The sequence below is a fragment of the Thamnophis sirtalis genome, unplaced genomic scaffold (genome assembly GCF_051295495.1).
Source record: "Thamnophis sirtalis isolate CommonGarterSnake01/CBP01778 unplaced genomic scaffold, rThaSir2_p1.2 scaffold_7, whole genome shotgun sequence".
In the NCBI taxonomy this organism is placed as follows: Eukaryota; Metazoa; Chordata; class Lepidosauria; order Squamata; family Natricidae; genus Thamnophis; species Thamnophis sirtalis.
In genome coordinates, this window is record NW_028261387.1 from 49,481,771 (window position 1) to 49,496,054 (window position 14,284).

Sequence of the window (14,284 nt, forward strand, 5' to 3'; positions counted from 1 at the left end):
GTAGAAGGCGAAGTGCAGGAAAGTCGTAAAGTGTTGATATTGGCATTACGGATGTGAGATGTGCAATGACGGAATTAAGCTTCATATGTGAAAATCCTTTATTCATTCTGTCGTCTTTGTATGAACTTTGCGCTTCACACACTAGATCTCCAATGTGCATCACTGTACATCGGAAGAAAATCCTTCCACTTGCATCTGTATTATACACGCAGGTTTGTTGACGAGATTGTACACAGTGAAGTGCTTAGTTAAAATTGATCGGCTAGCACACAATCACGCTGTAGGCCACTTTACAAACTACAAACTCAATATCTGCATTCTTTTAGGGATTCATTTATCACATTGGCCATTCATAAATATAGAGGAGCAAAACAAGGAGAAAGGCAAAAAGAGAGTTAAGTACGGATCGCCTTCACCATATTCGGCAGCATGGACAAATAGCAGCCCGCTCAGGTACTAAAAGGCCCCAAAGTGACTTGACAGATCGCGCAAGAGAGGCCCCGTTTCCTTTAACTCCTCTTGCTTCAATAGCGTCCCTTCCCCTCTCATTCACCTCTTTTATCTCCCCCTCGCCGTGGCTTCCTCTTCCATTCAGGACCCATGGGCTTGAAAACGAGCTGCACCTGCTTTAGATGAATTATGGTAAAACTGGAAGTAACTCGCTCTCCCACCCCTCCCTTCCAAGCTCTCAAGTCACATCTCCAGTACAGACACAACCCCTGTGATTAGACGCTGATCTCCCCGTCTGAATGGGACAGAGAAAGAGAGAGAGGAGGGACCCACGGCATAGAGATTGACTCCCCCCCCTTGAGACTTCCATTGAGGAAAACGGAAGAGAAGAAGGAAGAAGCAGGCACCCCCCCTCCCCACTACGATACGAGAGAAGGAAACAGCCAAAGCTTGAGCAGGAGAAAAGTATGACCATGCCCGAACTGTGTTAGAGCTTTCTTTTCTCTCTCTCTCTCTCTCGGCCTCTCTCTCTCCCCCCCTCTCTTCTCCCCCCTCTCTTTGTCTCCGAGGTGTTTAACTTTGGGGGATCTTGGGCATTTCTGCACCGCAAGGGACGAAGCTGGAGGCGGCGGCGGCGGCGGCAAGACAGCAAGAAAGAGGCAGCCACATGCGCCGAGTGGGGGGTGTTAAAAGTTGAGTCTCGATTCCGGGCGCCGTAAGATCAAAACAGGTTGGTGGGATCTCTTAGCAACCCCAGCGGCCTCCCCCCACCCCCAATCCTCTGAAACTTTCATTGTTGGTTTACTTTTGAATCCAGGCAAAGGGACCTTTTGTAGTTCCTTCCTCTTTTCTTTTTCTTTTCCCTCCCCCTTGCTTGAAAAGGACTGTTCTGCTTGAAGTCTCAAGAAATTACCCAGAATATTTGCGCCGGGAAAACCCGTGAAGTTGCTCAACTGGCCGATCTGGTGTTACTTTCCCCCCCAGTCTCCCTCCCCAGGTGTTTTGGAAAACAGGTGTCAGAGGAGGCTGAGATTTCTGCTTTGTTGGTTCCTTCTCTGCCCCCTCTCCTCCCAGCGACCCTTGTCCTTCCTCGCAGTGTCCAAAGGAGAGCGAGGAAAACCCCTTAAGAATGTCGCGGGAGGTTACCGGGGGGCGGGGGGGGGGAGAAGCGGCGGCTTTAACATATGTAGAGAAGCCACTCGGAAGGCGGCAGCTGCCCGCCGCTCCGAGTGTTTGCTTTGGATTTCTGGCTGGCTGTTGTTGTTTTTTTTGCCAAGGAGGCGCGTGAAAGTTCGGGGCACCCGGGACCTGAAGCGGGCGAGAGACAAAGAGAAAGGTTTCTGACGGAGGCAACTTTTCGGCCGGGATTTTGCCAAGCCGGGGGTTGAGGGGTTGCGGAGCCAGCGCCCCCCCTCCCCCCAGGATGGATGGGGCATCGGCCGGCGACGAAAGTGGCACGTTGGAAGGCTTCCTCTTTGTTCGGGGGGTGGGGGCGGCGGCGGAGAGGAGAGAAGGCAGAGATAGGAGGATCTTGCCTGGGGGGGGGGGGAATGAAGGAAGAAGCGGTGAGCGTGTGTGAGAGAGATTGAATGAGTGTGTTTGACTGTTCGGTTTTGTGTGTGTGCGTGCGAATGCGATGAGGGGTGGGGAGAAGATGTTGCAAAACCGCTTTGGGGTTTCTCCAGATCAATCAGTTCGGTAAGTGTGTCTGTGAATTACAATTTATTGTGATTGACAGGACGGGTTGACTCCAAGGTTTTCGCGTTTATGGCCGTCTTGAGTACACACCAGGGTGGGGGAGGGGAGGGAGAGGGAAAGCTTCGGATCGGGACGGCTGATTCCTGCTCTCTCTGCCCCCCCAACTTCCCCCCCTTCACTTCGTGGAGTAACTTTTCTGGTAGTAACTTGGTTCAAATTGCCTAGCAAAAAAACAAAACAGAACCAGCTTTTGAGTTCGTTCTTTTCTTCGGGATTGTAAAATGTTCGGATGGTAGAAAAACATTAAATGGCTAGAAAATGCCTCAGTTGGACTAAATTTTAAATGATTTTATTATAAACAACTTTTTTTTAGTTAATAGATCTGTTTTTTGAAAGGGTAGGTGGAATAAAAGTTACAAAAGAATATTTCCTTTTATTGTGACTTTAAAGGAGGCTTTGTTTTACACATTTATTTATATTGCACAGAATATAACACTGTCAAAGAGGCTCCATCAGTCAGCGTGCCATCAATTTCTTGTTGGCTTTCCTTCTTTTTAATGTCACCTATGACTAGAAATGTTAGTTTAGGCTAAAAGTATCTGGGTAACTACTGGATATGTTATTAGCCCTAATATAGTGTGCTAGTTCTAATTTTTTTCTCAAATGGAAGAAGTGACTTCTATAAATGAACAGAAGTACAAAACGATATAAATATCTATAATGTATGGTGTTGATTAAAATGTAAATAGCAGATGGAGTGGCACTTGAAATATCATTGCTCAGTGCATCAGCTGAGGTTTCTAATTTTAAAAAAATATTGAAAATCAAAATTTCATTATTAAGATGAATCTTAAATGGACAATTTTGCAATTGTTTCAGAATGGATGTTTAGTTCCCTGACTATAGTCCAGTGAACCTCAGCCAGTATCTCCTATTTTCACGTTTCTTTGGGCAACAGAGAAGTTTCAAGCAAACTATTGAATGAATTATAGTTTACATAGATTTGTGAATTGTATTAATCCATCTTTATGATATTCATTTCCCCACAATAGGGGCAAATAGTAGCTCTATTTCCTGCCCATTTTACTAAAATTCTGAGTCGTCATCCCCAGTTCTTCTACACACATGTTTACACGACCCCTATACAAAGGTTTTTTTTCTTTGGTAAGAATTAGTTAATGTTGGCATCTTCCATTTTTAGTATGTACCTGGAACAAACACTTTGTCTTGAATTTCATATTTTGTTTAAAGCTGTTTAAGCACATTCTACTCAAGTTCATAATACATGTTGCATAAATAGGAATAGGCATTATATTCTTGTTAAGTGCAGTATTAAGAGAAATGTGTTGGATACTCTCATGGTAGCTGTAAGCCCTTTATTTATAGATCTCTTTCCAGAGTTCATTGACAACTTCAAATATATGCTCCAGCCAAAAACTGCATTTGTCTCTTGAAGATAAAGTTTATAAGGCAGTCTTCTATTCTGGACAATTCTACTTTTTAGCTCTAGATTAGAACTTTAATATTTTCAGATATTGGGAGTGGGAGCATGGGGATAAGAAATAGAAGTATTGCTTGATATAATAATGTAGAATATTATCCAGATGTACTGTTACAAGAAAGGGACTTGTTCCTCTAATAGGCCATTTTGTATGAAATTTACATAGTGTTTAATATTAACCTTCAGCCAATAGAACTCATCAGTAGTATATCTTAGCTGGTAATAGCAGTGAGGACTCAATTGAGAAAGTTCATACAAAATTAACTTTATTTAATCCTATATACATATAGAAGTAAAATCCTCTGAGTAACTTCTAAATGGTATAAAATATTCCAGTACTGCAGTGAAGCAGTAGTCTTAATTTTTATTGTGTTTTAAAGTAAAACTAAAATCTAAAGGTAAGTAATCCTCAAATAATTTGATTTTAAAATATTTAATCTTTTAAATTCTAAATTAGTAAAAAGAAAATCAGGCAGATTCTATGAAACTGGGCAGAAAACAATCTGGATCAGATATATTATTTATTGTGCAAACCAAATTAGAACAGAAAAGTGATTAAGAAAATTATTTTTTTTCATGTGGGAATAAATGTATTAAAAGTCATTCAATCTATATGTTGAAGATTTCTTAGAAAGTTATTCAAAGTTCAATTGAGTCCTTGAATGAATATTTGGTGTGTATGTCTGTGTATAATTTATATGTAAATCTGAAATGTGCAGAGTATAGGTTTGTAAAAATAATTTCCTAAAAGTACAACAGTTTTAATGTATGTACTGTTTCATATAATTAATTTGTGACCATCTTTGCAGTGCAAATTATAATCAAAATCCTCGGTAATCTATTCATTTATGCATTATATGCCAGACCAAAAAAAAGTTCATTGAGCATTGAGATAGGAAAGAACTTTAGAATATGAAACATATAGTGTAGGGATAATGATGTCTTATCACAGCTCCATTGCACAATATTGTAAGAAGACTAGGAAATTGACAATGAATTCCACTCTTCTCAGACTGATAACTTTTAGACTATAAAGGTGCTGAGCACCCTGTTATCCTAATGCCACACATTTTAAAATTATAATAAAAAAACCTACATTTAAGATTAAGAGAAAATAGTTTAGATGAGTAGTTTAGGTCTAAGCATAACCATTTAGATTTAATAATTAACATTTCCATTTATTGTTCCTTTATTAGAGGAGATTAAAATCAAGAACAGAGAAGAATTTTGGTGTGCTCCTAACTCAGATTTCCCGTATAAGAAAGAAGGATTTCTTAAGATGAAAAAAAAAATCTATAAAGCAAAGAGCAAATAAAATAAGCACTTGAGGCGCTTTCTCTTTTTCGTTTCTAATAACCAAGCCGGGAACTATGTGCAGTCAGTTGTGAAGTTTTTGCCCAAAGAAGCCTAGGAGCATTTCTTTTCTCGTGGCACAGGGGATGCTTTTGAATCTGATAATGTTTCTGTGTGTCTTGCTGTGGGCTTGGAATAGGGGAGGATGGGGGGGAGATAAGCTGAAAATATATTTCTGTTATATGTGGAGAAGAAGACTGGAAAAAGAAAAGATTCTGTTGCATTTTACTTTTAAGAGGAATTATGGTCCAATCCTATGCATACTTACTCAGAAATTAATCTCATTATGTTTAATGGAGCTTACTTCCAGGCAAGTGTGTATACGGTAGTTTTAATCAAATCTTTGTTTATATTTCAGAAGTAGGGTAGTGGAAATTTTTTAACCTATATGTTACAGAAGACTGAATGGAAAGGGGCACACATAGATTACCCATGTATGCTATTTATTTATTATCCTATGAGTCTCTTTAGAAAGAATGGAATTGTGTACATTTTACCTGTTCTCTACCACAGCAGGCAAGTTTTTTTCCCCCTCAAAAAGTTGAAGTGGAGAGAAAAGGGGGAGGGGGGGGAGAGGAAGGAATTTCCTTCTTCAAATCTTCCTTCCCTGCTAGCACGTGTGCTTCTTACTAAGGAAGGCATTTTCTCTCCCTGAGATTGCACATCTGCGCTTTAAAAGGGCAACTTAATATTACAAAGATACTTGATTTTGAAATTCTGCAAGACATTGGTTTGTAGGCTCTTAATAATCAAACTTTCAGGTTGAAATAGGCTACTTTTATTAAGTCCTTATGGAGAAGGTCCTTTTGACTGCAAAATTGCATTGTTGCATCTGAGATATCTTAAATTGGGTAGCAAACATTTTTAGCACTATTTATCGGCAACTTCGGATTCCAGTGTTGCCCATTTTGATTTAATTATTTTCCATTCAGCATTGTTGTACTCTTGGATAGAACAGGATGCCACCTTTCAAACTTGGCTACTTCACTTGCCTCCAGGGCTGAGTGATTTCCTCCTTATTCTGTGAGTAATTGCTGCACGGCAGGTTAAAGCACACCTCCCAAATGCTTGATAGGAAGGAGTGATGATTTAAAGTTAAGTGAGAACTAAAAATCTTTCTTCTGGGAAATGTGAGTAATATGTAAGTGTATTCTAAAATAAACTTATTTTAAAAGTTTATTTTAAATTTTATTGAAATTTGCTAATTTCACGTTTCATGGCTATGCTTCATATTTGCCATCTTCTCTTAGCCATACTTTTTGATTTGTCTTGGTTATATTTTCTGATTCTTGGTCCTTAGAAGTTATGTCCTTTATTAGCTTATAAACAGTCTTCTATAGCAGTCAAAAGCTTTTGAAATGTTTGTTTTCTTTTTAAATTACGAATGCTGTTTCTTATTTGACTTTGTTTTTTCCATGGAACAGTTTTAGTCCTGGGGTATATAGTTTGCACGTAAAATTTAAAATAGTGTATCTTTTTTTAAAAAAAAATCTTATGTACAAAGAATTTTCAAGAAATTTAATCAAGAATGTAGTAGAGACATACTGAGCTGATTTTTTTCTAACAAATTCTTAAAATGTATTATGTATGAATGTAACTATTATTATTGAATTTCCATCTACTTAAAGTATCTTTTCTTAAAATTGGGATATCCATGGAACAATTTAACTACCCAAATTAAGGAAGAAAACATTTAAAAGTGTAATTGGGCATTTGAAAATTTATTTGTGCGGGGTGAACTAAAGTTCATAGAGCTGTGATTCATAGCACAAACCTGATTTCTCATTTTGCTTATTCTATGTGGAAGAATTATTATTGAAGATAAAATGCAAGTACATCAGATCAGTGGGATTGTTGAATTGAGCTCTGAGCACTAATACCAGATTTTTTAAATTTTTCTATTCCATAACATGTTGTGCCTTTACAGTATTATCAGTATTTATCACCAAATAGTTTGCACTTGTTTCATAACCTTTGTGTCTTTGGAAGGAGAGAGGATCAAATCCTTTTATTCCCATTTTCTTTGAGTCTCCTTGTTATCCCTTAGTGAGAAAACTTGCAGTAAATAAATGGAAAAAATATCAGAATTTCTGCTTTCCTTTTGGAATTGTTACAAATCTTCTAGCTGTATTTTAACTATGTTAAAACTTAGATTCATTTAAGAACTATAGGCATTTACAGAAACATAAACTTCTAAGGATTTGAGCAAAAAGAGAAAAGCCACTTTCATTTGATGTATTTGGTAAGCTTTTTATTCTAACTTACTGACGTGACTGTACATCTAATATCACACAGTTAGGACTGGGAGCTAGCAGCAAACAGGAAGAATTTGTTCCAAAGTGATTTAGTAAGAAATACATGAAATACATAAGTAGTAAGCAAGAATCTTACAAATTATGAAGAAAGGGAACTGTAGAGTGCACTGTTTACATATTGATTAGGTCTGCATACCCAAAGACTCAAATGTTATTTTTCAAGTGTGCAGATTGCAGTATCTCAGATATAGCAGCCTGGTAAAAATTTAAAAGAAACTTGCTACTTACCTGCATAAAAAGATGGAACTGAAGTGCAGCTGTATAGGGGAATGCATGTAGCATTATACATTACAAAGATAAAATGACCCATGTGCATATGCAGTGTTACAGAGCATGTGTATAGTGTGTTCCTTGAGGGCAGGATAGGAGCTAACATGTTTCTGGATTTATCTGGCGGTATTTGATCCTTTCAAACGGAAACTGTTTGTGTAATGACTCACACATGCAAGAGTGAACAAAGCAGTTTTAGGGAATTTATCCATCTGTGCAGATGGAGGTAGGTACTGCCTGTACCCTTTTAAAAGTCCAGAATGAGCACCCAGGAGCTTTGGACCCTGCTTCAATCCCCCATGGCCCCATTCAAAAAAAGTTTTAAAAAAGCAAAGGCAGAAAAAGAAGAGTGTGACTGAATTACTTCCATATTTCCAGGCAGCACTGGAATAATAAAGAGTTGATTTTCACAAGCATTGTTGAAGGAGATTTGGCATGCACGATGACTCTGTTTTTAGCTTAGGTTGAAATTTGAATTTGGCTAAGTAGTAATATAAATACTTCATTACATGCCAAAGTGCAACTTTATTGGATGGTACAAACTATTTTTGAGGCTGATAAGAAAGCTAATTTTGTTGAAGAATTAAGTCCAAATATGAATCTATAATCTGATCCCATGAGCACATTTTATGTTGTATTCCTTAAGGAATTATGGGATTTTTTAAAAATAAAATTGAAAATAGCAGACTGTATGTACCTTTTAACATTGTAAGTTTTTCTACATACTTTTTAAAAATATCTGTTTTAAAAGCTCAGACCATCTTAAAAGTAATGATTCCCTAATAGCGACTAAATTCCAGGTATATTTACGGTAATTCAAACATTTATTTATTTTGCGAACCGTAATCTGTGTTCCTAGTCCTACATTAAAGGAATTGTCTAGTTTCATTAAAAGAAAAAGGTAATCCCAGTTTATGGTCAGAATGGCAAGGAAGTCCCTGAGGATGGAAGAGATCTTTTAGAAGAATTTTTGTAAAATGTGGAATTCCCTGAATACAGTAAAGGAAGCTTGAAGTTGTTGAGGTGTGTGAAGGAAAAGTATGTCTCTGATTCTAATAAAGAAATAACTAAAAAGGGGAAATGAAAAATAGTAGTGTAGATTTTTTAGTTCTACAAAATGAAATTATAGAATTTCAGTTGTTGGCATAGCATAGGAATAGCTAGGTTTTTTAAAATTAGGAAATATGCCTTTAGGGATGTGATGAAAGGAAGGCTTCTGTATCTTTACAAACAGTTGATATTTAGCATCCCTTCCAATATAGTATCAAGGTAGGTAAATATTGTATTTATTGCAAAACTGCTTGAAATGTCAAGACATATCTACCAGATTCTGGTATAATATATACTTAAAACTAAAAAAAAATGTCTCTGAGTATATTCTGAATTTAGGATTTATTGCAGTACCAAAAGCAAACTGAACACTTAGTCATTTTATGGAAGTCCACTCTTGGTGACCTCAAACCATTTTAAATTTCACATGCTATTATAGATGAAAAATGGCCTTTGGGGGCTAAATAGAGTTAGAAGCCTGATTTGTGGCAGATAAGCTAGAGTTCTAAGTCTTCTTCTAGTAGTCTAAACTTGTTTCAAGTATATCTATTCCTAAGGTTGAATGCCTCTTATGTACTTGTTCCAATATTGTTGATTGCAAGTTCTTAAAAGTTGGCCTGAATGTATCTGAGAGTGCTGAATTGGCGCTGCTTTGTAACATCTACACAAATCTCTTTGTGCAGCTCAGTTGTATCAAACTGATTTAAGATATGAAACACTGTGTTTTACATGAAAAAAGGTTGACTGCATTTGGGAAGCTGTTTAGGTCCTTATTTGTAAGATATAGATTGGAAAATGATGATGCTAAATATCAAGTAAGTGAAACTTAATATTTAGCAGTTATTTGTAGCATTTATTCTGCAATCTGACCAGGACATCAATCCCTTAACAACCTTAATCGATTGGATTTAAGAAATAATCTTATTTCAACTCAGGGTGAAGTTGCTTGTCCTTTGACTAGTCAGGGCAATAGAAATAGTATCATTAAGAAATATCCAACGATTGGTTCTAATTCCAGCATTGTCTCTAGGGTGGTACAATATTTGACACAAATTGCTTCTAATTAAAATAGGAGGGAAACTTAATTTAAGTAGCCACAAAAATATAGTTTTTGGAACTAATTTCAGTACAGCAAAAATTACTTGAAAGAGCACTGAGATCCAATATGGCTTTCGCGGCTTACTCTGATCTTAGAACTTTGGTAGTTCTTCAGGTTTTTTTTTTCATTTTTAGTCCTTTCCTCATTCTGTATCATGTGCTGATAGAGGACTCAATTTATATAGAGATCTGGTATTGCTCCCCTACCATCTTGTTACAATTACTGGAAGTGTCCAAATCTACCACCACATCACTGCTGTTTTAAAGAGTATTTTCCTTTGTATCTTGTAATTGCTGCACATTTGTTTGTCAAGGTTCCTTACGTTTCTCAATAGTGGTCCTTGGCAGCCAGTGGAAGACAAATTGTTGCCAGTACCAAATATTTACAGCAATAATAAATATTTAATTGTGCAAGTCCCTTTCTCCTCCCCAAAGTCAGCTCTATTGGCTTAAGACTCTGGCTACAGGATCTGGCAGGTTGGGTCTGTTCAGTAATGAACAGTGCCCTGGTTTTCCTCTCTGCCTTTGTTTATTACAAGGGTGGATATATTAATCAGAAGGGGTATGGCAGTTCATAATGCCAAGATATTTTCTTAGCGAGCCGAACTTAACAGACTCTTTCCTCTTCCCTCAAGAAAAAAAAATCTGGCTGACTACTTCAGTAAATAGAAGGCAAAAGTTGGCACTGCATGATGGAGAACTATGAGGAAAAATAACAAAAATATGTAGTCACTTGAAAGCAAAGCAAAACACCTAGAAAAAAGTTTTCTGCAAAATGTATCTAAAGTGGTAGATTTAGATCATATCTGTACTTTAGTTAGACCAAGTGACATAGTGACTGGTAAAAAGTCTGTTTGAACCTTGTAATGTTCCGTTTTATAATAGGATTTTTAAGAAGCCAGAGGAGCCAGGACTCTTCTTTTCAAAGTTCTGATTTTAAGATTCTTTAATAAATTACATCCATGACTTTCTTTTCACTTATTTTTATTTCCTATGTTACATAATATTATTTTTAATGGACAAAAGCTTCTTTTTTTGCAGCAAACTGAAACTGCAAGATTTCACTCAGTGAAATAGCTTTCTTACCTACCTACATTGTTTATTTTGATAAAATTATGCTTTGGTAATAAAATATGTATTTGCTTTGAAAGTACCCCACATAACTTCATGTCATGTAAATCCTCCAAGTTATCCTTGGCAGAATGAATAATTTCTGTCTCTCCCAAACTCTCAATTAAAAATGAAAAAAACAACAACTTCTGTTTGCCTTCTTTATTTTAAATGGATCCATATCCCCTTCTATTTATTTTGCATATGTGGAATAACTTGATTGTTTTATGTTATAAATGCTTAAGTTTATTTTCATTGATCTTACCCCTTTTTAATATGGTATTTTTTTCATTTTACTGATATCCTCTGTAGGGCAGATTATTTCACCAAAATATGAATGTAGAATTGAGATGGATGCTACATTCATCCATTATGATAGGTGAAAGTTTTGTTTTCACTGCTGTTCTCTGGACAACTCACAGTCAGGCAGAAGAGCAAAATAATCATGGCTTGTTTAGCTTTTTCATCATTCCATAGACTGTCAATTCCCAGTCTGTTTTCCATCTATGTCTTTTCCCAATATCATTAGATATCCCAAACGTCCTAATAATAATGGAGGAGTTTCCCTCTATGCTTTCTCGAGAGAAAGATTTATTTGTGGGCAAGTATATTTTGCTTGTGTATTTATTGCGATACTTTATGAATGCAGGTTTTTTTAATGTATATGAATCTGGGCTCTTGAATTTTTATAGACTTTCTTTTTGCAAAACATGTGTTTGTGCCATTTAAAAACAACATTGGACGATTTTTGTTACTTTTGTTTTTGTGCAGTGTATGTTTTTTTTGGGTGGAGTGTTGGTATGAATTTTTTTTTCCTGGGAAATGTAATGTTTACATCTTGTTTGTTTGTGTTGTTCCTTTTCTTTTTTCTGTTTGTGTGAGTTTGGTGGCACAGTTATGCATTTTTATGTAATGTATGTATTTTGCCCATGTGTATTTTTCTGAGCTTTGCAAGTTTTCCTTCTGTGACATGGATATTTTTTGTAGTTTGGGGAAGCAGAAACATGATTTGCATTTAGTGATCAGTTCTTCCCTTCTGCTTTCAATTTAGAGAAAACCTAGATAGTTTTTCTATCAATTGTTATCAGAGAGGAGTTGGAAAGAAAATGCAAGAAAGTAAAATTTAACATGAGAAATAGTACCTTTTAAATCTGCTCCTGGCTTGCACTTTTGGACTGAGGGAGAACTGACTCATTTAAAAATAAGCCAAGAGTAACATAGTATTCAGAGTTTCATGTGTGAAAAACTAAACTAAGGTTTTAGGATTTAATCTAGATTATGATTTTTTCCCAAATTAAATTCTGATTTGTCACCTTAGATAGATTCAGATATTAAAATGAGTATTTGTGGAATAACATCATGTTATTGAACATGTTATATGAACATGTTAAAGAAATACTCAAAGTTACCCAAAGAATTTATCTCAGAGTGTCACTGGTAAATTCTGTTCAATATCAGGCCCAGTTTCAATTGATGTAGAATTCTTTTGAAACAATTCCAATTCTGTTACTTTGCTATGCAAAATATATACATCCCTTTGAAAGGAAAATTACTTTAGCATTCCATCACTTCATTTCATATCTAGAAAAGGGGATGATTATTTTGCTTGTTCTCAACTTTGACTTACTGTTGGATGTTCATAGATACTGTAAAATCTTAAAAGTAACCATAGTGTAGGAATTAGTATCCTTCTATCATTAGCCCAGGATATGTCATCAAATAACATTTCCTGGGCTATATTCTGTGAATATTTGCAGTAAAAAGCTCATTCTGATGGACAAGAGGACTCGATGTCTGGTAAGTTTTTTAAATAGTTTTTGAAATAAAAACTCAGTGGCAGAATGCCTTCAACAATGTTATAAATAATCTGATTTTATTTCTGGAAGGAATAATGAATAGTGATATAAATTCAAATTTTGCAGTAATACTGCCCTGTATGGTAAATGATTGTGCACCTTGCTGATATTACAAGCATTATTAATGGTCAGCCAGCCACTATTTATATCTAAATCAGAGCTAGTGTAAAGTCATCCTATATCATTTAATTTTGGGTTTTTAGCGATACTTGTTTATCTTGTAGTCTTTTCTCCTTTATCATGTTTATAGAAAAAGTAAACAGAGATTTCCATCATTTTCCTACTCCTTTTTTTCAAGCTTGACATTTCCTTGGTATCCTTGGCAGTGACATGATGTTAAAGGCATTGGTTGTACAGTTTCTTTGGAAATTGCAGAGAACCTTTATACAGGTAGTCCTCGGCTTACGACCACAATTTAGATAAAAAATTCCATTGCAAAGCAAGGTGGTTAGGTGAGTCATGCCAATTATATACTCTTTTTGCCATAGCTGTTAAGTGTATCTCTGTAGTTGTTAACTGAATCAGCTGTGGTTCCTAAGCGAATCTGGCTCTTCTCATTGACCTTGCTTGTCAAAAGCTGGCTGGGAAGGTTGTAAATGGCGATCACATGACCTTGAGACATGGCAACCATGGTAAATGCATGCCAGTTGGCAAGTGTCCAAATTTTGATCACATGACCATTGGGATGCAGCAACTGGTGTATGTGTGAGGACTGATTGTAAGCCACTTTTTAATGCCATTGTAACTTTGGTCACTAAATGAGTGATTGTAAATTGAAGATTACACGTATATCTGGTGTACTATACAACCTCTTTTGGAGCAACTTTCCAAATGAAGTACTTCTACTATTGCTTTCTGAGGACAAGAATTAGTCGAGATGTTCTAGATTCTCTATTATTTTAATCTGCATCTAACAGGGAACAATTAGATTGCACACGCTCAGGGGGAGCTTTCCCAGTGGAAAACAGGAAGCTTATTTATATCAGTTTTGAAAGATTACGAAGCAGAAATAAAATACAACTGATGAAAGTCTTTTCAACATGGTTACATTACATTAGGATAAACCGGTAAATTCTAAGTCCCTTGTACATGCTTTCTTTCACTGAAAATTGCAAAATGTAATATTCAGAATGAAAAGCTGTTTTATTATCTATACATATGTAAGGATGCCTGAATACAGAGATGCATATGTTTTGATAGTACGATATCACCAAGATTGCATCTAACCCCTATGTGTTAAAGAAATGGGGGCGGGGCGGGAAGGATGCCATGGTTATTCTCCCTATTTTAATTCTCATTTGTAGTTTGTGTATGTCTGTGACATTCTGTGAACAACATTCTTCTTGCCAATGTGTTATCAGAAATAAAGGCTTTTGCCCTTATCAGGAGAAGTTTTTAGGCCTTTCTGTCATGTTTTTACAAAGTCTAAGAAGAACTTTTTGTTTTTTACCACCACACTGATTCTAGTTTTGATGGAGTAACTGTATCCATGGGAGTTGTAGAGCTATTCCTGGGTGGGGTGATGTGGGGAAACATATCTGTGAAAACTTTGAGAGATTTTGTCCACAAAAGAAATCAGAGGG

The 14,284-nt window shown here is 36.3% G+C and overlaps 1 protein-coding gene across 4 annotated transcripts in view; it reads left to right on the top strand.

Moving 5' to 3' along the window:
• The first annotated feature begins 736 nt into the window (after window positions 1-736).
• FOXP4 (forkhead box P4) overlaps window positions 737-14,284 on the top strand; it is a 175,442-nt gene continuing 161,894 nt past the window's right edge. The window contains exon 1 of one of the 4 annotated variants that reach the window (XM_014064164.2): window positions 737-915. The gene's annotated coding sequence lies outside the window, so the exon portion shown is untranslated. Of the gene's footprint in view, window positions 916-1,011; window positions 1,181-2,126; window positions 2,149-14,284 lie in introns of those variants that run through there. The other 3 variants (XM_014064162.2, XM_014064163.2, XM_087719962.1) reach the window with 3 other exon arrangements.